The sequence below is a fragment of the Oncorhynchus mykiss genome, chromosome 12, assembly GCF_057628025.1.
Source record: "Oncorhynchus mykiss isolate SJ-2025 chromosome 12, ASM5762802v1, whole genome shotgun sequence".
Classification (NCBI taxonomy): domain Eukaryota; kingdom Metazoa; phylum Chordata; class Actinopteri; order Salmoniformes; family Salmonidae; genus Oncorhynchus; species Oncorhynchus mykiss.
In genome coordinates this window covers 2,013,863-2,035,263 of record NC_143033.1, presented here as the reverse complement: position 1 = coordinate 2,035,263, position 21,401 = coordinate 2,013,863, and the positions used below count along the sequence as shown (strand labels likewise).

The window sequence follows — 21,401 nt, the reverse complement described above, 5'->3', positions numbered from 1 at the left end:
GGGGGTAGCTGGCTAGTGTTAATCTAGTGAAGCATGGCATTTCAGAGCTGGGGGTAGCTGGCTAGTGTTAATCTAGTGAAGCATGGCATTTCAGAGCTGGGGGTAGCTGGCTAGTGTTAATCTAGTGAAGCATGGTGTGTCAGAGCTGGGGGTAGCTGGCTAGTGTTAATCTAGTGAAGCATGGCGTTTCAGAGCTGGGGGTAGCTGGCTAGTGTTAATCTAGTGAAGCATGGCGTTTCAGAGCTGAGGGTAGCTGGCTAGTGTTAATCTAGTGAAGCATGGTGTGTCAGAGCTGAGGGTAGCTGGCTAGTGTTAATCTAGTGAAGCATGGTGTGTCAGAGCTGGGGGTAGCTGGCTAGTGTTAATCTAGTGAAGCATGGTATTTCAAAGCTGGGGGTAGCTGGCTAGTGTTAATCTAGTGAAGCATGGTATTTCAGAGCTGGGGGTAGCTGGCTAGTGTTAATCTAGTGAAGCATGGCGTTTCAGAGCTGGGGGTAGCTGGCTAGTGTTAATCTAGTGAAGCATGGTGTTTCAGAGCTGAGGGTAGCTGGCTAGTGTTAATCTAGTGAAGCATGGTGTGTCAGAGCTGGGGGTAGCTGGCTAGTGTTAATCTAGTGAAGCATGGTGTGTCAGAGCTGGGGGTAGCTGGCTAGTGTTAATCTAGTGAAGCATGGTGTTTCAGAGCTGGGGGTAGCTGGCTAGTGTTAATCTAGTGAAGCATGGTGTGTCAGAGCTGGGGGTAGCTGGCTAGTGTTAATCTAGTGAAGCATGGTGTGTCAGAGCTGGGGGTAGCTGGCTAGTGTTAATCTAGTGAAGCATGGTGTGTCAGAGCTGGGGGTAGCTGGCTAGTGTTAATCTAGTGAAGCATGGTGTGTCAGAGCTGGGGGTAGCTGGCTAGTGTTAATCTAGTGAAGCATGGTGTGTCAGAGCTGGAGGTAGCTGGCTAGTGTTAATCTAGTGAAGCATGGTGTGTCAGAGCTGAGGGTAGCTGGCTAGTGTTAATCTAGTGAAGCATGGTATTTCAGAGCTGAGGGTAGCTGGCTAGTGTTAATCTAGTGAAGCATGGTGTGTCAGAGCTGGGGGTAGCTGGCTAGTGTTAATCTAGTGAAGCATGGTGTGTCAGAGTTGAGGGTAGCTGGCTAGTGTTAATCTAGTGAAGCATGGTGTGTCAGAGCTGGGGGTAGCTGGCTAGTGTTAATCTAGTGAAGCATGGTGTGTCAGAGCTGAGGGTAGCTGGCTAGTGTTAATCTAGTGAAGCATGGCGTTTCAGAGCTGGGGGTAGCTGGCTAGTGTTAATCTAGTGAAGCATGGCGTTTCAGAGCTGGGGGTAGCTGGCTAGTGTTAATCTAGTGAAGCATGGTGTTTCAGAGCTGAGGGTAGCTTGCTAGTGTTCCTATGTGGAGTACAGCAGGTTTCTAGCAGGTAGTCAGTTATTGGGTCATAATATTAAGTACATAGTCCAACACTGCCCTGGGTCATAGTATTGAGTATTAACCTCCTTGGAACCTAAACTGTTGTCAGCTTTACAAGACCTGGCCGCTCACCTTTATTCAAATGAATTACAACTTTAATTAGGAGGAATCCATGTACAGACTTAGTGTTAAAGAGATGTTCTGGGCCGTGAAAACAACTTTATTAAAGAGATGTTCTGGGCCGTGAAAACAACTTTATTAAAGAGATGTTCTGGGCCATGAAAACAACTTTATTAAAGAGATGTTCTGGGCCATGAAAACAACTTTATTAAAGAGATGTTCTGGTTCATGAAAACAACTTTATTAAAGAGATGTTCTGGCCATGAAAACAACTTTATTAAAGAGATGTTCTGGGCCGTGAAAACAACTTTATTAAAGAGATGTTCTGGGCCGTGAAAACAACTTTATTAAAGAGATGTTCTGGGCCGTGAAAACAACTTTATTAAAGAGATGTTCTGGGCCGTGAAAACAACTTTATTAAAGAGATGTTCTGGGCCATGAAAACAACTGGCAGACTTTTAAAGGCACAGCACCTTGGGGTGGAACTGAGTGAGCTGAAGGGTGTTTGAGTGATTATTAGACATCAATTATGGTCAGTTACTGTACAGTCTTATTTAACATCGACTGGTCATATTTTATAATGAGCTGATATGGAGAACATGACAGCAGAAGAGTCCAGTTTGCTCCCCTCACTGCAAGGAAAGGCATATTGCATCTACTAATATGGACGTGATAGAACTGGTTCTGTACCGTGTTTATCAGAGTCCAACACCTGTACGCGAACACACAGCAGTGTTCTACAATATTGGACCGTAGCTTTCATACTTTTCCAATTCTTAACGGAGCTCAAGCAATTTCTCCAACTGTCTTGTCAACACAGTCAAATGAATAGAGAACAGAGTTGGGAATTGTGGGGAGGGGCACGTTCAGGCTGAGCATCCCCCCGTTGATGGTGGTCTCAGAACAACGTAGCAATGGGACGCTGAACTATCGCGTTCTAGCGTCTGTGGATTATGATTTACGCTCCAACAAATAGGATATGATTCAGCTGCTTGTGTTTTCTAGGAAGTGACAAGAGCTGCTTCTGTTCTCTAGGAAGTCACACAGCCAAAGGAGGAGAGGTCAAGAGGAAAGGCATTCACAGCAATAACAGCCTGGACTGTCAAACAGACAGATCCACTTGAAGACATGGGTAAATAACTAAACACAGTATTCAGATACAATGCATGTTGAAACTGGAGATGGGAAGGATAGAGGAGAGCCAAACCAGAGACTGGATAGAGGAGAGCCAAACCAGAGACTGGATAGAGGAGAGCCAAACCAGAGACTGGATAGAGGAGAGCCAAACCAGAGACTGGATAGAGGAGAGCCAAACCAGAGACTGGACAGAGGAGGGCCAAACCAGAGACTGGACAGAGGAGAGCCAAACCAGAGACTGGAAAGAGGAGAGCCAAACCAGAGACTGGATAGAGAAGAGCCAAACCAGAGACTGGATAGAGAAGAGCCAAACCAGAGACTGGAAAGAGGAGAGCCAAACCAGAGACTGGACAGAGGAGAGCCAAACCAGAGACTGGATAGAGGAGAGACAAACCAGAGACTGGAAAGAGGAGAGCCAAACCAGAGACTGGACAGAGGAGAGCCAAACCAGAGACTGGAAAGAGGAGAGCCAAACCAGAGACTGGATAGAGAAGAGCCAAACCAGAGACTGGATAGAGAAGAGCCAAACCAGAGACTGGAAAGAGGAGAGCCAAACCAGAGACTGGACAGAGGAGAGCCAAACCAGAGACTGGAAAGAGGAGAGCCAAACCAGAGACTGGACAGAGGAGAGCCAAACCAGAGACTGGAAAGAGGAGGGCCAAACCAGAGACTGGACGTCTTATCAGATGAAAGCGTGGGTGACACGCATGCGCATGCATGCGCAAGCAATCACACACACACACACACACACACACAGACACACACACACACACACACACACACACACAGCTACAATGCACACCAGCACGCCTCTCCTTAAGCAAACATCCTGGCTTCATCATGATATAGCAGCTTCAGTACTGTGTACAGTTTGTGCTTGGTTGACCACGGTACAGGGCAGATGATGCATGTCCAACTACCTGCCCATCACCACGGTACAGGGCAGATGATGCATGTCCAACTACCTGCCCATCACCACGGTACAGGGCAGATGATGCATGTCCAACTACCTGCCCATCACCACGGTACAGGGCAGATGATGCATGTCCAACTACCTGCCCATCACCACGGTACAGGGCAGATGATGCATGTCCAACTACCTGCCCATCTCCACGGTACAGGGCAGATGATGCATGTCCAACTACCTGCCCATCTCCACGGTACAGGGCCCCATGAGCTCAGAGCTCAAACGACCTTCTAAAGAATAATCTTGGTCACTTTTCCAAGCATTTATATCAGCTACTTACAGTGCCAAATCAGACATGAGCTACAGCTATGATAAATGATACAAGCCATTTCTCTTTCAGATAGATACAACTTACAGTTCATTTTCCATGAAGACAACAAACAAAGTTTGGCAGACAGACGAAATGAGGTTGTGGTTGATACGTATCTGTTCATGTTTGTGTATGTCCCAAATGGAACACTTTTGCCATATATAGTGCACTACATTTGACCGAGGGCAGTGCACTAAATAGGAAATAGGGGGCCATTTGGAATGCAAACCTCTTTTCATTCTGATATTCCAGACTTGTACCATAGTGATGTCATCCTGAACCATGTTGGTTATAGCAGCAGTAACACAGAACCTTCACTTCCACACCACAGTCATCTGGACTATACAACACTACAAATAAAAAGCTACCTGTTCAGCGTGATAGAAACATGAAGATTGTTATCATTACATTAGTGATCAAGTCAAAATCTAAATCACTTTTTTGGATCTATTTGTATTCAACCTTTATTTATCCATGAAGTCCTGTTGGTTAAAGAACTCTTTACAAGGGAGATCTTGTTTACCAGCCACTGTTCAGTGGTACCAATGTCCATTAATAATCAACCCACCAAGACCACCAGGGTGACGTAGTGTGTAGTAGTGTGTAGTAGTATATAGTAGTGTGTAGCAGTGTGTGGTAGTATATAGCAGTGTGTAGTAGTATATAGTTGTGTGTAGCAGTGTGAATCAGGGTGTAGTAGTATATAGTAGTATATCGTAGTGTGTAGCAGTGTGTAGTAGTATATAGCAGTGTGTAGTAATATATAGTAGTGTGTGGTAGTATATAGCAGTGTGTAGTAGTATAGAGTAGTGTGTTGTAGGCCATAGTAGTGTGTAGCAGTGTGTAGTAGTATATAGTAGTATATAGTAGTGTGTAGTAGTGTGTAGTGTGTTGTAGGCCAAAGTAGTAAAAGTAGCGTGTAGTAGTGTGTAATAGTATATAGTAGTGTATTGTAGTATATAGTCGTGTGTAGTAGTATATAGTAGTGTGTAGCAGTATATTGTAGTAAATAGTAGTGTGTAGCAGTATATTGTAGTATATAGTAGTGTGTAGTAATGTGTAGTAGTATATAGTAGTGTGTAGTAGTGTGTAGTAGTATAGAGTAGAGTGTAGTAGTATATAGTAGTGTATTGTCGTATATAGTAGTGTGCAGCAGTGTGTAGTAGTATATAGTAGTGTGTAGCAGTATATTGTAGTATATAGTAGTGTGTAGCAGTATATTGTAGTATATAGTAGTGTGTAGTAATGTGTAGTAGTATATAGTAGTGTGTAGTAGTGTGTAGTAGTATAGAGTAGAGTGTAGTAGTATATAGTAGTGTGTAGTAGTATATAGTAGTGTGTAGTAATATATAGTAGTGTATTGTAGTATATAGTAGTATATAGTAGTGTGTAGTAATGTGTAGTAGTATATAGTAGTGTGTAGTAGTGTGTAGTAGTATATAGTAGTGTGTAGTAGTATATAGTAGTGTGTAGTAGTATATATTAGTGTGTAGTAGTGTGTAGTAGTATATAGTAGTGTGTGGTAGTATATAGTAGTGCGTAGTAGTGTATATAGTAGTGTGTAGTAGTGTGTAGTAGTGTGTAGTAGTGTGTAGTAGTATATAGTAGTGGATTGTAGTATATAGTAGTGTGTAGTAGTGTGTAGTAGTGTGTAGTAATACATAGTAGTGTGTAGTAGTATATAGTAGTGTGTAGTAGTATATAGTAGTGTGTAGTAGTGTGTAGTAGTATATAGTAGTGTGTGGTAGTAAATAGTAATGCGTAGTAGTGTATATAGTAGTGTGTAGTAGTGTGTAGTAGTGTGTAGTAGTGTGTAGTAGTATATAGTAGTGTATTGTAGTATATAGTAGTGTGTAGTAGTGTGTAGTAGTGTGTAGTAATATATAGTAGTGTGTAGTAGTATATAGTAGTGTGTAGTAGTGTGTAGTAGTATATAGTAGTGTGTAGTAGTGTGTAGTAGTATATAGTAGTGTGTAGTAGTATACAGTAGTGTATTGTAGTATATAGTAGTGTGTTGAAGTGTGTAGTAGTATATAGTAGTGTGTTGAAGTGTGTAGTAGTATATAGTAGTGTGTAGTAGTGTGTAGTAGTATAAAGTAGTGTGTAGTAGTATATAGTAGTGTGTAGTAGTATATAGTAGTGTATTGTAGTATATAGTAGTTTGTTGAAGTGTGTAGTAGTATACAGTAGTGTGTAGTAGTATATAGTAGTGTGTAGTAGTATATAGTAGTATACAGTAGTGTGTAGTAGTATATAGTAGTGTGTAGTAATGTGTAGTAGTATATAGTAGTGTGTGGTAGTATATAGTAGTGTGTAGTAGTGTATATAGTAGTGTGTAGTAGTGTGTAGTAGTGTGTAGTAGTATATAGTAGTGTGTAGTAGTATATAGTAGTGTATTGTAGTATATAGTAGTGTGTTGAAGTGTGTAGTAGTATATAGTAGTGTGTTGAAGTGTGTAGTAGTATATAGTAGTGTGTAGTAGTGTGTAGTAGTATAAAGTAGTGTGTAGTAGTATATAGTAGTGTGTAGTAGTATATAGTGGTGTGTTGAAGTGTGTAGTAGTATGTAGTAGTGTGTAGTAGTACATAGTAGCATATAGTAATGTGTAGTAGTATATAGTAGTGTGTAGTAGTATATAGTAGTGTGTAGTACTATATAGTAGTGTGTAGTAGTGTGTAGTAGTATACAGTAGTGTGTAGTAGTATATAGTAGTGTGTAGTACTATATAGTAGTATATAGTAGTGTGTAGTCGTGTGTAGTAGTATATAGTAATGTGTAGTAGTATATAGTAGTGTGTAGTAGTGTGTAGTAGTATATAGTAGTATACAGTAGTGTGTAGTAGTATATAGTAGTGTGTAGTAATGTGTAGTAGTATATAGTAGTGTGTAGTAGTGTGTAGTAGTATATAGTAGTGTGTAGTAGTATATAGTAGTGTGTAGTAGTGTGTAGTAGTATATAGTAGTGTGTAGTAATGTGTAGTAGTATATAGTAGTGTGTAGTAGTGTGTAGTAGTATATAGTAGTGTGTAGTAGTATATAGTAGTGTGTAGTAGTATATAGTAGTGTGTAGTAGTGTGTAGTAGTATATAGTAGTGTGTAGTAGTAGATAGTAGTGTGTAGTAGTATACAGTAGTGTGTAGTAGTATATAGTAGTGTGTAGTAGTATACAGTAGTGTGTAGTAGTATATAGTAGTGTATAGTAGTGTGTAGTAGTATATAGTAGTGTGTAGTAGTATATAGTAGTGTGTTGAGGAATATAGTAGTGTGTAGTAGTGTGTAGTAGTATATAGTCGTGTGTAGTAGTATATAGTAGTGTGTAGTAGTATATAGTAGTGTGTAGTAGTGTGTAGTAGTATATAGTAGTGGGTAGTAGTGTGTAGTAGTGTGTAGTAGTATATAGTAGTGTGTAGTACTATATAGTAGTGTGTAGTAGTATATAGTAGTGTGTAGTCGTGTGTAGTAGTATACAGTAGTGTGTAGTAGTATATAGTAGTGTGTAGTAGTGTGTAGTAGTATATAGTAGTGTGTAGTAGTATATAGTAGTGTGTAGTAGTATATAGTAGTGTGTAGTAATGTGTAGTAGTATATAGTAGTGTGTAGTAGTGTGTAGTAGTATATAGTAGTGTGTAGTAGTATATAGTAGTGTGTAGTAGTATATAGTAGTGTGTAGTAGTGTGTAGTAGTATATAGTAGTGTGTAGTAGTGTGTAGTAGTATACAGTAGTGTGTAGTAGTAGATAGTAGTGTGTAGTAGTATACAGTAGTGTGTAGTAGTATATAGTACTGTGTAGTAGTATACAGTAGTGTGTAGTAGTATATAGTAGTGTATAGTAGTGTGTAGTAGTATATAGTAGTGTGTAGTAGTATATAGTAGTGTGTAGTAGTATATAGTAGCGTGTTGAGGAATATAGTAGTGTGTAGTAGTGTGTAGTAGTATATAGTAGTGTGTAGTAGTATATAGTAGTGTGTAGTAGTATATAGTAGTGTGTAGTAGTATATAGTAGTGTGTAGTAGTGTGTAGTAGTGTGTAGTAGTATATAGTAGTGTGTAGTAGTATACAGTAGTGTGTAGTAGTATATAGTAGTGTGTAGTAGTATATAGTAGTGTTTAGTGGTGTGTAGTAGTATATAGTAGTGTGTAGTGGTATATAGTAGTGTGTAGTAGTATATAGTAGTGTGCAGTAGTATACAGTAGTGTGTAGTAGTATATAGTAGTGTGTAGTAGTGTATAGTAGTATACAGTAGTGTGTAGTAGTATATAGGAGTATATAGTAATGTGTAGTAGTATACAGTAGTGTGTAGTAGTATATAGTAGTGTGTAGTAGTATATAGTAGTGTGTAGTTGTATATAGTAGTGTGTAGTAGTATACAGTAGTGTGTAGTAGTATATAGTAGTGTGTAGTAGTGTGTAGTAGTATATATTAATGTGTAGTAGTATATAGTAGTGTGTAGTAGTGTGTAGTAGTATAAAGTAATGTGTAGTAGTGTGTATATAGTATATAGTAGTGTGTAGTAGTGTGTAGTAGTATATAGTAGTGTGTAGTAGTATATAGTAGTGTGTTGTAGTATACAGTAGTGTGTAGTAGTATATAGTAGTGTGTAGTAGTATATAGTAGTGTGTAGTAGTATATAGTAGTGTGTAGTAGTATATAGTAGTGTGTAGTAATGTGTAGTAGTATATAGTAGTGTGTAATAGTATATAGTAGTGTGTAGTAGTATATCGTAGTGTGTAGTAGTGTGTAGTAGTATATAGTAGTGTGTAGTAGTATATAGTAGTGTGTAGTAGTGTGTAGTAGTGTGTAGTAGTATATAGTAGTGTGTAGTAGTATACAGTAGTGTGTAGTAGTATATAGTAGTGTGTAGTAGTATATAGTAGTGTTTAGTAGTGTGTAGTAGTATATAGTAGTGTGTAGTGGTATATAGTAGTGTGTAGTAGTATATAGTAGTGTGCAGTAGTATACAGTAGTGTGTAGTAGTATATAGTAGTGTGTAGTAGTGTATAGTAGTATACAGTAGTGTGTAGTAGTATATAGGAGTATATAGTAATGTGTAGTAGTATACAGTAGTGTGTAGTAGTATATAGTATTGTGTAGTAGTATATAGTAGTGTGTAGTTGTATATAGTAGTGTGTAGTAGTATACAGTAGTGTGTAGTAGTATATATTAATGTGTAGTAGTATATAGTAGTGTGTAGTAGTGTGTAGTAGTATATAGTAGTATCCAGTAGTGTGTAGTAGTATATAGTAGTGTGTAGTAGTATATAGTAGTGTGTAGTAGTATACAGTAGTGTGTAGTAGTATACAGTAGTGTGTAGTAGTATATAGTAGTGTGTAGTAGTGTGTAGTAGTATATAGTAGTGTGTAGTAGTGTGTAGTAGTATACAGTAGTATGTAGTAGTATATAGTAGTGTGTAGTAGTATATAGTAGTGTGTAGTATACACGTAGTGTGTAGTAGTATACAGTAGTGTGTAGTAGTATACAGTAGTGTGTAGTAGTATATAGTAGTGTGTAGTAGTGTGTAGTAGTATAAAGTAATGTGTAGTAGTATATAGTAATGTGTAGTAGTGTGTATATAGTATATAGTAGTGTGTAGTAGTGTGTAGTAGTATATAGTAGTGTGTAGTAGTATATAGTAGTGTGTTGTAGTATACAGTAGTGTGTAGTAGTATATAGTAGTGTGTAGTAGTATATAGTAGTGTGTAGTAGTATATAGTAGTGTGTAGTAGTATATAGTAGTGTGTAGTAGTATATAGTAGTGTGTAGTAGTGTGTAGTAGTATATAGTAGTATATAGTAGTGTGTAGTAGTGTGTAGTAGTATATAGTAGTGTGTAGTAGTGTGTAGTAGTATATAGTAGTATATAGTAGTGTGTAGTAGTGTGTAGTAGTATATAGTAGTGTGTTGTAGGCCGTAGTAATGTGGCTGTATAGAGACATGCATTTGATCCTTGACCCAGGCCTGTCTCCTCTAACTGTGACTCACACAGAGAAGTAGTGAACTTGCTGCTAGACTCGTCCAGTCATTTCCTATTTAAAAGTGATATTGGCTTCCAGGGCATTAGTAGTATATAGTAGTGTATTGTAGTATATGGTAGTGTATTGTAGTATATGGTAGTGTATTGTAGTAGTATATAGTAGTGCATTGTAGTATATGGTAGTGTATTGTAGTAGTATATAGTAGTGTATTGTAGTATATGGTAGTGTATTGTAGTATATGGTAGTGTATTGTAGTATATAGTAGTGTGTAGTAGTATATAGTAGTGTATTGTAGTATATGATAGTGTATTGTAGTATATGGTAGTGTATTGTAGTAGTATATAGTAGTGCATTGTAGTATATGGTAGTGTATTGTAGTAGTATATAGTAGTGTATTGTAGTATATGGTAGTGTATTGTAGTATATAGTAGTGTGTAGTAGTATATAGTAGTGTATTGTAGTATATGATAGTGTATTGTAGTATATGGTAGTGTATTGTAGTAGTATATAGTAGTGTATTGTAGTATATGGTAGTGTATTGTAATAGTATATAGTAGTGTATTGTAGTATATGGTAGTATATTGGCTTCCAGGGGATTAGTAGTATACAGTAGTGTATTGTAGTATACGGTAGTGTATTGGCTTCCAGGGTATTATCACTTTTATACAATGGGTTACCAACATATTCAAATGATGATTGACATATTTTCATTAAAAATGTTATTTTTATTAATTTATTCATACTATTTCATCCTTCCACAAGATATAGTCCCGACACAAATCGAGGGTTGTTACCAAAGCCGGCTGGTCGTACGTTCAATCGGTTTGGTCGCCAGAGACTCGACCCAGTCATTAAGTGTTTTTGTTCTGTATCTATGGACGCAACCCAGTCTTGACCCAAGTATTTTTGTAACTAGCTAATGAGGCGCTATTTCTCCTGGCATTGAAAATGTGCTCACTCCTCAGGACACAGGAGCAGAGGAGCTAGAAAACAACACAGTCAACACCACAGCCAACACCACAGCCAACACCACAGCTAACAACACAGTCATCAACACAGTCAACAACACAGTCAACAACACAGTCAACAACACAGTCAACAACACAGTCAACAACACAGTCAACAACACGGCTAACACAGCCAACAACACAGCTAACACTACAGCAAACAACACAGCCAACAACACAGCTAACAACACTACAGCTAACACTACAGCTAACAACACAGCCAACAACACAGCTAACACTAAAGCTAACACAGCCAACAACACAGCCAACAACACAGCTAACACTACAGCTAACACAGCCAACAACACAGCTAACAACACAGCTAACAACACAGCCAACAACACAGCTAACACTACAGCAAACAACACAGCCAACAACACAGCTAACACTACAGCCAACAACACAGCCAACAACACAGCTAACACTACAGCTAACAACACAGCCAACAACACAGCTAACACTAAAGCTAACACAGCCAACAACACAGCCAACAACACAGCTAACACTACAGCTAACACTACAGCTAACACAGCCAACAACACAGCCAACAACACAGCCAACAACACAGCCAACAACACAGCCAACACAGTCACTTCACACGGGAGCTGAAAGACTGTAAACTAGCTGCACTTGGTATCCTTTGACCTGGTTTCTATTGAAATTTATTTGTATATAGATCCATAAAAATTATACCGATTCATGATTTCAACTGGTTGAGAAAAGCTGCCTGTATGTCTCGTCCCGACCCCGACACGTTCATTACTCTTTATTCTTCTGAAATGTAACCTTTATTTAACTAGGCAAGTCAGTTAAGAACAAATTCTTATTTACAAATGGGACAATTGGAGATCGAATTTCAATATTAACTTAAAACAATGTAGGAAATGTCAGAGGGACAGACAGCAAGGTTTATACAAATGTCCACTGTTGAAAACCAAATGCTAGTTTAAAAGAAAGGGGAGATAATGTCTAAAAGCTTTTTACAGTTTTATAAGTTTATAAATTGTCTGGCTGGGCTGATGAGACAGTGGATGCGCAGTGAGATGGAACAAGCATTTAAACCTCATTGCTTTAGCCGGTGGTAACTTTTGGAACAGACACTGGCTGGAAAGCGGTTTTATCCAATCAGCATCCAGGATTCTTTCATTTTTTTTAACCTTTATTTACTAGGCATTATACCCACTCGTATAAAATGCTAATATTTACTCTCTCATTACCCTTGGTTCTGTGAATATCAACCAGAGGTTACATAGTGTACTACTGTTGACCAGAGCCTATAAGGAATAGGGTACAATTTGAGACACAACCTGTGAGTCACAGTCATTAAACCTTTCAGACTCTGGTCCACTTATCCTCCTATCTCAGCACTGATGTTGGAAATGAGTCAGTCGGAATCTCTCTCTCTCTCTGCATCTCCCTCGACAGTACTGACTAGGGTCTGGTTAAAATTATGGACTCTTTTGGCACAGAGAAACACCATCCCTGCCTACGTCACTACTCTATACGCTTGAATAAAATACTAAATAGTAGCTAGCAAGATGGAGATCAGAGGTTATTTTTAATGAGTGCATTTCACAAGTGGCTAGTTTGCAACAACTATCGTTACTAAAACCACTGCAAAGGTTTTGCCTTCAAAACTTGGTTTTGAATGGTGACGTTCCGACATGTCCGCCTCGTGATGTGTTGGGAGAGTTGTCTGTCTGAAGAGGACCCACCCCGGAATAGTGAAGTAGAAAGTGATGCAGTTCCTCTGTGCCAAAAGAGTCCTTTATTGAAACCAGACCTCAGTCTCTGTCTCTCTGAGCACAGGCAGGCCTCACTCACCCCCCCCCCTCTCTCTGCCTCTCTCTCTGCCTCTCTCTCTCCTTGCCTCTCTCTCTCTCCCTTTCCCCTCTCTCTCTCTCCCTTTGCATCTCTCTCTCTCTCTCTCTCTCTCTCCCTCTCTGCCTCTTCCCCTCTGCCTCTCTCTCTCCTTGCTTCTCTCTCTCTCCCTTTGCATCTCTCTCTCTCTCCCTTTGCATCTCTCTCTCTCTCTCTCTCTCCCTCTCTGCCTCTTCCCCTCTGCCTCTCTCTCTCCTTGCTTCTCTCTCTCTCCCTTTGCATCTCTCTCTCTCTCCCTTTCCCCTCTCTCTCTCTCTCCCTCTCTGCCTCTTCCCCTCTGCCTCTCTCTCTGCCTCTCTCTCCTTGCCTCTCTCTCTCTCCCTTTGCATCTCTCTCTCTCTCCCTTTGCCCCGCTCTCTCTCTCTCTCCCTCTCTGCCTCTTCCCCTTTGCCTCTCTCTCTCAGAGCTTCAAAGAGCACATAAATTAGTGTGTACAGATCATGTGGAGTTAAGATTTGGCAGGAGATGAGACTCAACTATAAAGATAGAAAGTAGGGAGGGAGAGGAGAGGAGAGGAGAGGAGAGGAGAGGAGAGGAGAAGAAGGGAGAGGAGAGGAGAGGCGAGAGCAGTATGGAAACAAAGCCATGGACTCCAACAATGCTAACCACCAGTTAGTTATAACAGCCTGCCATTTCATGTCCAGTTCAGATATGATTCAAAGTCTCCATCTAGCTTCCTCACTTTAATGTTGGAACTGTGTTTCTCAGATAACTATGTTCTGAGTGTTTCCAGTCCTGTGTTAAGTGTTCTGAAGGCCACTGGTTCCATGTCGGCATTCTGAATTCAAATGGTTGTGATGGAGAATGTACAGTGGAGCTTATTACCAAGTTCAGTCCCAAATGACACCCTATCCCCTGTATAGTGCACTACTTGTTACAATGGGCCATTTGGCACTATAGCGAATAGGGTGCCATTTGGGATGCAAACATGTGTTAGTGTCAGCATTCCATTCGAGCTCCTTTATTTAGAGTGAGGCCTCCTTTTCTGCAGACTGGAGGAATGACCGAGCCATCCTTCTCTTTCGCAGACTGGAGGAATGACCGAGCCATCCTTCTCTTCCGCAGACTGGAGGAATGACCGAGCCATCCTTCTCTTTCGCAGACTGGAGGAATGACCGAGCCATCCTTCTCTTCTGTAGACTGGAGGAATGACCGAGCCATCCTTCTCTTCCGCAGACTGGAGGAATGACAGAGCCATCCTCCTCTTCTGTAGACTGGAGGAATGACCGAGCCATCCTTCTCTTCCGCAGACTGGAGGAATGACCGAGCCATCCTTCTCTTCCACAGACTGGAGGAATGACCGAGCCATCCTTCTCTTCAGCAGACTGGAGGAATGACCGAGCCATCCTTCTCTTCTGCAGACTGGAGATATGACCGAGCCATCCTTCTCTTCTGCAGACTGGAGATATGACCGAGCCGTCCTCCTCTTTACAGTATATAATTTTGTTTTCTATTTTACTCACAGAGGGTTCAAACACTATATTATTTTTTTCCACAGTGATATTAGACTTCATACCAGCTAGTGTATTTTGACAGCATTTACAATTACGATCCACACGGCGAAGGTATGCATAGTAACACTCACCACACGTTTCTCTACTTTCTCTACTTAGTAGCTTAGCAAACAAGAACCAAATACCTACAGTCGGCCTAGAGCATGTTCTATGCTGAACCCTGTCTACTTCAATGTGATACAGGAAGACGATCCAAATCTCAGCTATTTCAAATAGACAGACAAACACAATCTAAGCATAGTTGATATATGGTTGATTTGATGTTGACTTTTGGTCTAGTTTTTCTGAATGCCTGTATTCAGACCAGGCAATAACTCAACTCTATCATGACATAACTCCAACGTAATACAACTCTATCATGACACAACTCTATCATGACAGAACTCCAACGTAATACAACTCTATCATGACAGAACTCCAACGTAATACAACTCTATCATGACAGAACTCCAACGTAATACAACTCTATCATGACAGAACTCCAACGTAATACAACTCTATCATGACAGAACTCCAACGTAATACAACTCTATCATGACAGAACTCCAACATGACACAACTCCAACATGACACAACTCCAACTTGATACCCAGCATGGGGGTACAATGGTACAATCCCAAGTAGGACCGCAAAGGTTACGCACACAGGCACTGAGGTTGTCTCTTCCCCTTTCTGTGTGTGTGTGTTTGTTGTTGTATCAACATGATATCAAGAGACAAAGTTTGGATGAAGTTATGACTGAACAAAGGAAATGAAAAAGACTGAAGAACCATGGACAGAAACACACAGCTCAGAGAAACCCAGCTCAGAGACACCCAGCTCAGAGACACCCAGCTCGGAGACACCCAGCTCGGAGACACCCAGCTCAGAGACACACAGCTCAGAGACACCCAGCTCAGAGACACCCAGCTCAGAGACACCCAGCTCAGAGACACCCAGCTCAGAGACACCCAGCTCAGAGACACCCAGCTCAGAGACACCCAGCTCAGAGACACCCAGCTCACACACACCCAGCTCAGAGACACACAGCTCAGAGACAAACAGCTCAGAGACACACAGCTCAGAGATACCCAGCTCAGAGACACACAGCTCAGAGACACACAGCTCAGAAACACACAGCTCAGAGACACACAGCTCAGAGACACACAGCTCAGAGACACACAGCTCAGAGACACATGACTCAGACACACACCACCATTCAAACGTTTGGGGTCACTTAGAAATGTCCTTGTTTTAAAAAATATATATTTTTGGTCAATTAATATAACATCAAATTGATCAGAAATACAGTGTAGACATTTTTAATGGTAAATCTACATAGGCGTAAAGAGGCCTATTATCATCAACCGTCACTCCTGTGTTCCAATGGCAGGTAAAGAGGCCCATTATCATCAACCGTCACTCCTGTGTTCCAATGGCAGGTCATGTTAGATAATTGTATTTTTTATTTAACTAGGCAAGTTAGTTAAGAACAAATTCTTATTTACAATGACGGCCTACCAGGGAACAGTGGGTTAACTGCCTTGTTCAGGGGCAGAACGACAGATGTCAGCTTGGCGATTCAATCCAGCAACCTTTCGGTTACTGGCCCAACACTCTAACCACTAGGCTACCTGCCACTAATCCAAGTTTATAACTTTAAAAGGCTGATTGATCATTAGAAAACCCTTTTGCAATTATGTTAGCACAGCTGAAAACTGTTGTTCTGATTAAAGAAGCAATAAAACTGTCCTTCTTTAGACTAGTTGAGTATCTGCAGCATCAGCATTTGTGGGTTTGATTACAGGCTCAAAATGGACAAAAAAAAATAACTTTCTTCTGAAACTCATCAGTCTATTCTTGTTCTGAGAAATGAAGGCTATTCCACGTGAGAAATTTCCAAGAAACTGAAGATCTCGTACAACGATGTGTACTACTCCCTTCACAGAACAGCACAAACTGCCTCCTACAACAGGACAATGACCCAAAGCACAGGTCCAAACTATGCAAGAACTATTTAGGGAAGAAGCAGTCAGCTGGTATTCTGTCTATAATGGAGTGGCCAGCACAGTCACCGGATCTCAACCCTATTGAGCTGTTGTGGGAGCAGCTTGACAGTATGGTAAGTAAGAAGTGTCCATCAAGCCAATCCAACTTGTGGGAGGTGCTTCAGGAAGCATGGGGTAAAATCTCTTCAGATTACCTCAACAAATTAACAACTAGAATGCCAAAGGTCTGAAAGGCTGTAATTGCTGCAAAATGGACGATTCCTTTGATGAAATTATTATTTAAATTAAAAATCATTATTTATAACCTTGTCAATGTCTTGACTATATTTCCTATTCATTTTGCAACTCATGTAATGTATGTTTTCATGACCCCAAGCTTTTGAACAGTAATGTAGCTCAGAGAACCATGGTCAGCATTCGGACTACAGATCAACAGACTAAATACTGATCTATTCTGTAAAAAGTTGCACCACTTCTTCGGATGAAGCACATTTTTTTAAAACAGGCAACTTTTTTCAACATTTTATAAATACTTATAAGAGTACATAGGCATTTCTTTATAGTATTGGTTAGTGTAAAATGTGTATCTAACATATACATTTTTAAATCATTTAAATTGAATCTATAAACACTTTGGCTTTGATGAAAGTTATCATAAAGTTTTTCAATTATGATAAACAACAACAATGTATTTGGAATCTCTTTTTTTCAATAATGTTTCAATCTTTCTTTGTAACTTTAGTTGAGTTTAAACGGATCAATACTAACTGTTAGCTGTTTATTGGAGCCATTTGAACATTACTGAAACATCAATAATAGTGGATCGGCTGGAGTTTGAAACATGAGTCTACAGACATATCTAAACATTTAACATAAGACATCTCCTGCAGTAGTTGTAGTAGAAAATACTGAAACTAGTATTGAGTCCTAGATAGGCTACAGAACGAAACCTTTTCCATGGTTACACTCAACGGAGTCATACCAATTCCTATTCTGTGTCTAAATTTATAACTTTCGCGAACATAGTTTTAAAAGTGAAAACAACTTACCTTCAATATCTTCAAAAGTTAAAAAGGCATTTTCGGGTGTTCGCGGTCCATGACTTCGACTATGTCGAGTTTTACTTTCCGAACTGCAGATAGTCGACTCCGGGACAAATTGAGCTGTGAAACGGTGCCAGCGGTGTTCCAGGCAGGATCCCATTGGAGGAGCGGGGCGTCAGTAAGGAGGAGGCCGACACGGTGTTTCCTGCAGGGGGGATTAGGGGGGCAGGTCCCGGTGCTGTGTCCGTGTGTAGGCATTGGAGGAGCGGAGCAGTCAGTAAGGAGGAGGCCGACACCGTGTTTCCTGCAGGGGATATTGGGGGGCAGGTCACGGTGCTGTGTCCGTGTGTGGGCATTGGAGGAGCGGGGCAGTCAACATTGGTTAGATGTTTTATAAATCCTTTGTCAACTATAGGTAGATCCTACAGTAAACCTGCAGTCAACATTGGTTAGATGTTTTATAAATCCTTTGTCAACGATAGGTAGATCCTACAGTAAACCTGCTGTAAACATATAGGCCTAATAACAGTACATTATCGAACAGAATTTAATAGAAAAACGTTTTAACATAGTACTAATGCACACATTCTGGACCCATAGTGCCTTCAGAAAGTATTCAGACCCATTGATTTTTCCCACATTTTGATAGGTTACAGCCTTCTTCTAAAATGGATTCAATCGTTTTTTCCCCCCTCATCAATCTACACACAATACCCTATAATGACGAAGCAAAAACATATATTTTTTTAAAATATTTGCTAATTTATAAAAAATACAAAACTGAAATATCACATAAGTATTCAGACCCTTTACTCAGTACTTTGTTGAAGCACCTTTGGCAGCGATTACAGCCTCAAGTTTTCTTGGGTGTGATGCTACAAGCTTGGCACACCTGTATTTGGGGAGTTTCTCCCATTCTTCTCTGCAGATCCTCTCAAGCTCTGTCAGGTTGGATGGGGAGCGTCGCTGCACAGCTATTTTCAGGTTTCTCCAGAGATGTTCGATTGGGTTCAAGTCCGGGCTCTGGCTGGGCCACTCAAGGACATTCAGAGACTTGTCCCGAAGCCACTCCTGCATTGTCTTGACTGTGTGGTTAGGGTTGTTGTCTGTCACGCCCTGATCTGTTTCACCTGTCTTTGTGATTGTTTCCACCCACCTCCAGGTGTCACCTGCTTTCCCCAGAAGTCCCTGGGTATTTATTCCTGTGTTCCCTGTTTGTCTGTGGCCAGTTTGTCTTGTTTTGTCAAGTCAACCAGCGTGTTATTCCTCCTGCTTTTTTCCTTTTCTCTGTTTTTGCTAGTCCTCCCAGTTTTGACCCTTGCCCGCCTTGTCTCTGAACCCGCCTGCCTGACCATACTGCCTGCCCTGACCTCGAGCTTGCCTGCCACTCTCTACCTCCTGGACTCTGATCTTGTTATGATCTTTTTCCTGTCCACGACGATGCTCTTGCCTACCCCTTGGATTATAATAAATATCAGAGACTTGAACCATCGGCCTCCAGTGTCTGCATCTGGGTCTCGCCCTGTGCCCTTATAGTTGTCCTGTTGGAAGGTGAACCTTCGCCCCAGTCTGAGGTCCTGAGTGCTCTGGAGCATGTTTACATCAAGGATCTCTCTGTACTTTGCTCCGTTCATCTTTGCCTCGATCCTGACTAGTCTCCCAGTCCCTGCCACTGAAAAATTCCCTCAGCATGATCCACCACCATGCTTCACCGTAGGGATGGTGCCACGTTTCCTCCAGATGTGAAGTTCAATCTTGTTTTCATCAGACCAGAGAATCTTGTCTCTCATGGTCTGAGAGTCCTTAGGTGCCTTTTGGCAAACTCCAAGTGGGCTGTCATGTGCCTTTTACTGAGGAGTGGCTTCCGTCTAGCCACTGTACCATAAAGGCCTGATTGGTGGAATGATGCAGAGATGGTTGTCCTTCTGGAAGTTTCTCCCATCTCCACAGAAGAACTCTAGAACTCTGTGACCATCAAGTTCTTGGTCACCTCCCTGACCAAGGCCCTTCTCCCCCGATTGCTCAGCTTGGCCGGGCGGTCAGCTCTAGGAAGAGTCTTGATGGTTCCAATCATCTTCCAATTAAGAATATTGGAGGCCACTGTGTTCTTGAGGACCTTCAACGCTGCAGAAATGTTTTTGTACCCTTCCCCCAGATCTGTGCCTTGACACAATCCAGTCTTGGAGCTCTTCGGACAATTCCTTCTACCAGACCTTCTTTGCGCTTATATGCAACTGGAAAGGCAGGTGTGTGCCTTTTCAAATCATGTCCAATCAATTGAATTTAACACCGATGGACTCCAATCAAGTTGTAGAAACATCTCAAAGATGATCATTGGAAACAGGATGCACCTGAGCTAAATTTTGAGTCTCATAGCAAAGTGTCTGAATACTTATGTAAATAAGGTGTTGCTGTCATTATGGGGTATTGCACAAAACATAAAAAAATATATGCATTTTAGAATAAGGCTGTAATGTAACAAACTACTGAAAAAGTCAAGGGGTCTGAATACTTTCCAAAGGCACTGTATACCTCAGAAAAACAGACCACATACTGTAAAACTAGTAGGATTATAGATTCAGTAGAACAGACCACATACTGTAAAACCAGTAGGATTATAGATACAGTAGAACAGACCACATACTGTAAAACTAGTAGGATCATAGATTCCGTAGAACAGACCACATACTGTAAAACTAGTAGGATTATAGATTCAGTAGAACAGACCACATACTGTAAAACTAGTAGGATTATAGATACAGATACAGTAGAACAACCTTGGTTCTCTAAGGAACTATCAGAAGTCATTCTGATGAGAAAAAGGTAATCCTCCGAGTCGAAAGGTAAATCCACAAGGTGGTGGATACAGCAGGGAAAAGCCTCAAAAGATAATCAAAAATAAATAAACGAGACCAAAAACAGAGTACCACAAGAGAGTCCAACTGGAGTAACAAATGTTCACAGCATCGCTGGGTCTGGGTGCTAAACATTCAAACACAGAGCAAAGAACTGAGGAAAACTAAGGGTTTAAATACATTCAAGGGAAACGAGGCACAGGTGCAAATAATAACTGGAGACAAGGGACAACAAAAGGGTCAAAAAGCACAATCTAGTGGCCAAAACTGGAACAATCCTGGCCAAATCCTGACAAAAAGGAGATAAGTGATGCTTTTAATCAGCTGTTTATGGCTTTTTATTTGAAATAAATGGTGGTATAATTGATTCTGGTCAGTCAGTCGACTGATCCTCCATCTAGCCAACTCTAGTTGGCTTGATGGAAAATCTGTCAACTACTAGTGAATTTTTGTTTTCATGTAAACAATGTTGTACTTGGTCTACAAGCATTTCACGACATTTCACAACTCACATTAATATCTGCTAACCATGTGTATGTGACAAATAGAAACGTGATTTGATGTTAGAAATCCACTTGTTAGCTTTGCTTGATCCTTTCTTACTACAGTGTGGTGCTACCCTGATTCAAGAATCATTCAAACATATTTTAAGGCTGACAATTATCTCTGGTGCCATCCCTAGGGTCTGGAAGAAGACCCATATACTCCCTCTGGTGCCATCCTTAGGGTCCGGAGAAGACCCATATACTCCCTCTGGTGCCATCCCTAGGGTCCGGAGAAGACCCATATACTCCCTCTAGTGTCATTCCTAGGGTCTGGAAGAAGACCCATATACTCCCTCTGGTGCCATCCCTAGGGTCTGGAGAAGACCCATATACTCCCTCTGGTGCCATCCCTAGGGTCTGGAGAAGACCCATATACTCCCTCTAGTGTCATCCCTAGGGTCTGGAAGAAGACCCATATACTCCCTCTGGTGCCATCCCTAGGGTCTGGAGAAGACCCATATACACCCTCTGGTGCCATCCCTAGGGTCTGGAGAAGACCCATATACACCCTCTGGTGCCATCCCTAGGGTCTGGAAGAAGACCCATATACTCCCTCTGGTGCCATCCCTAAGTTCTGGAAGAAGACCCATATACTCCCTCTGGTGTCATCCCTTGGGTCTGGAGAAGACCCATATACTCCCTCTGGTGCCAT

General features: G+C 40.9%; 1 protein-coding gene across 2 annotated transcripts in view; it reads right to left on the bottom strand.

Moving 5' to 3' along the window:
• Positions 1–17,654, bottom strand: part of il11ra (interleukin 11 receptor subunit alpha) — a 108,317-nt gene extending 90,663 nt beyond the window's left edge. For both annotated transcript variants that reach the window (XM_036936730.2, XM_036936732.2), the window contains exon 1: positions 17,356–17,654. The gene's annotated coding sequence lies outside the window, so the exon portion shown is untranslated. The remainder of the gene's footprint in view (positions 1–17,355) is intronic.
• Positions 17,655–21,401: the final 3,747 nt, after the last annotated feature.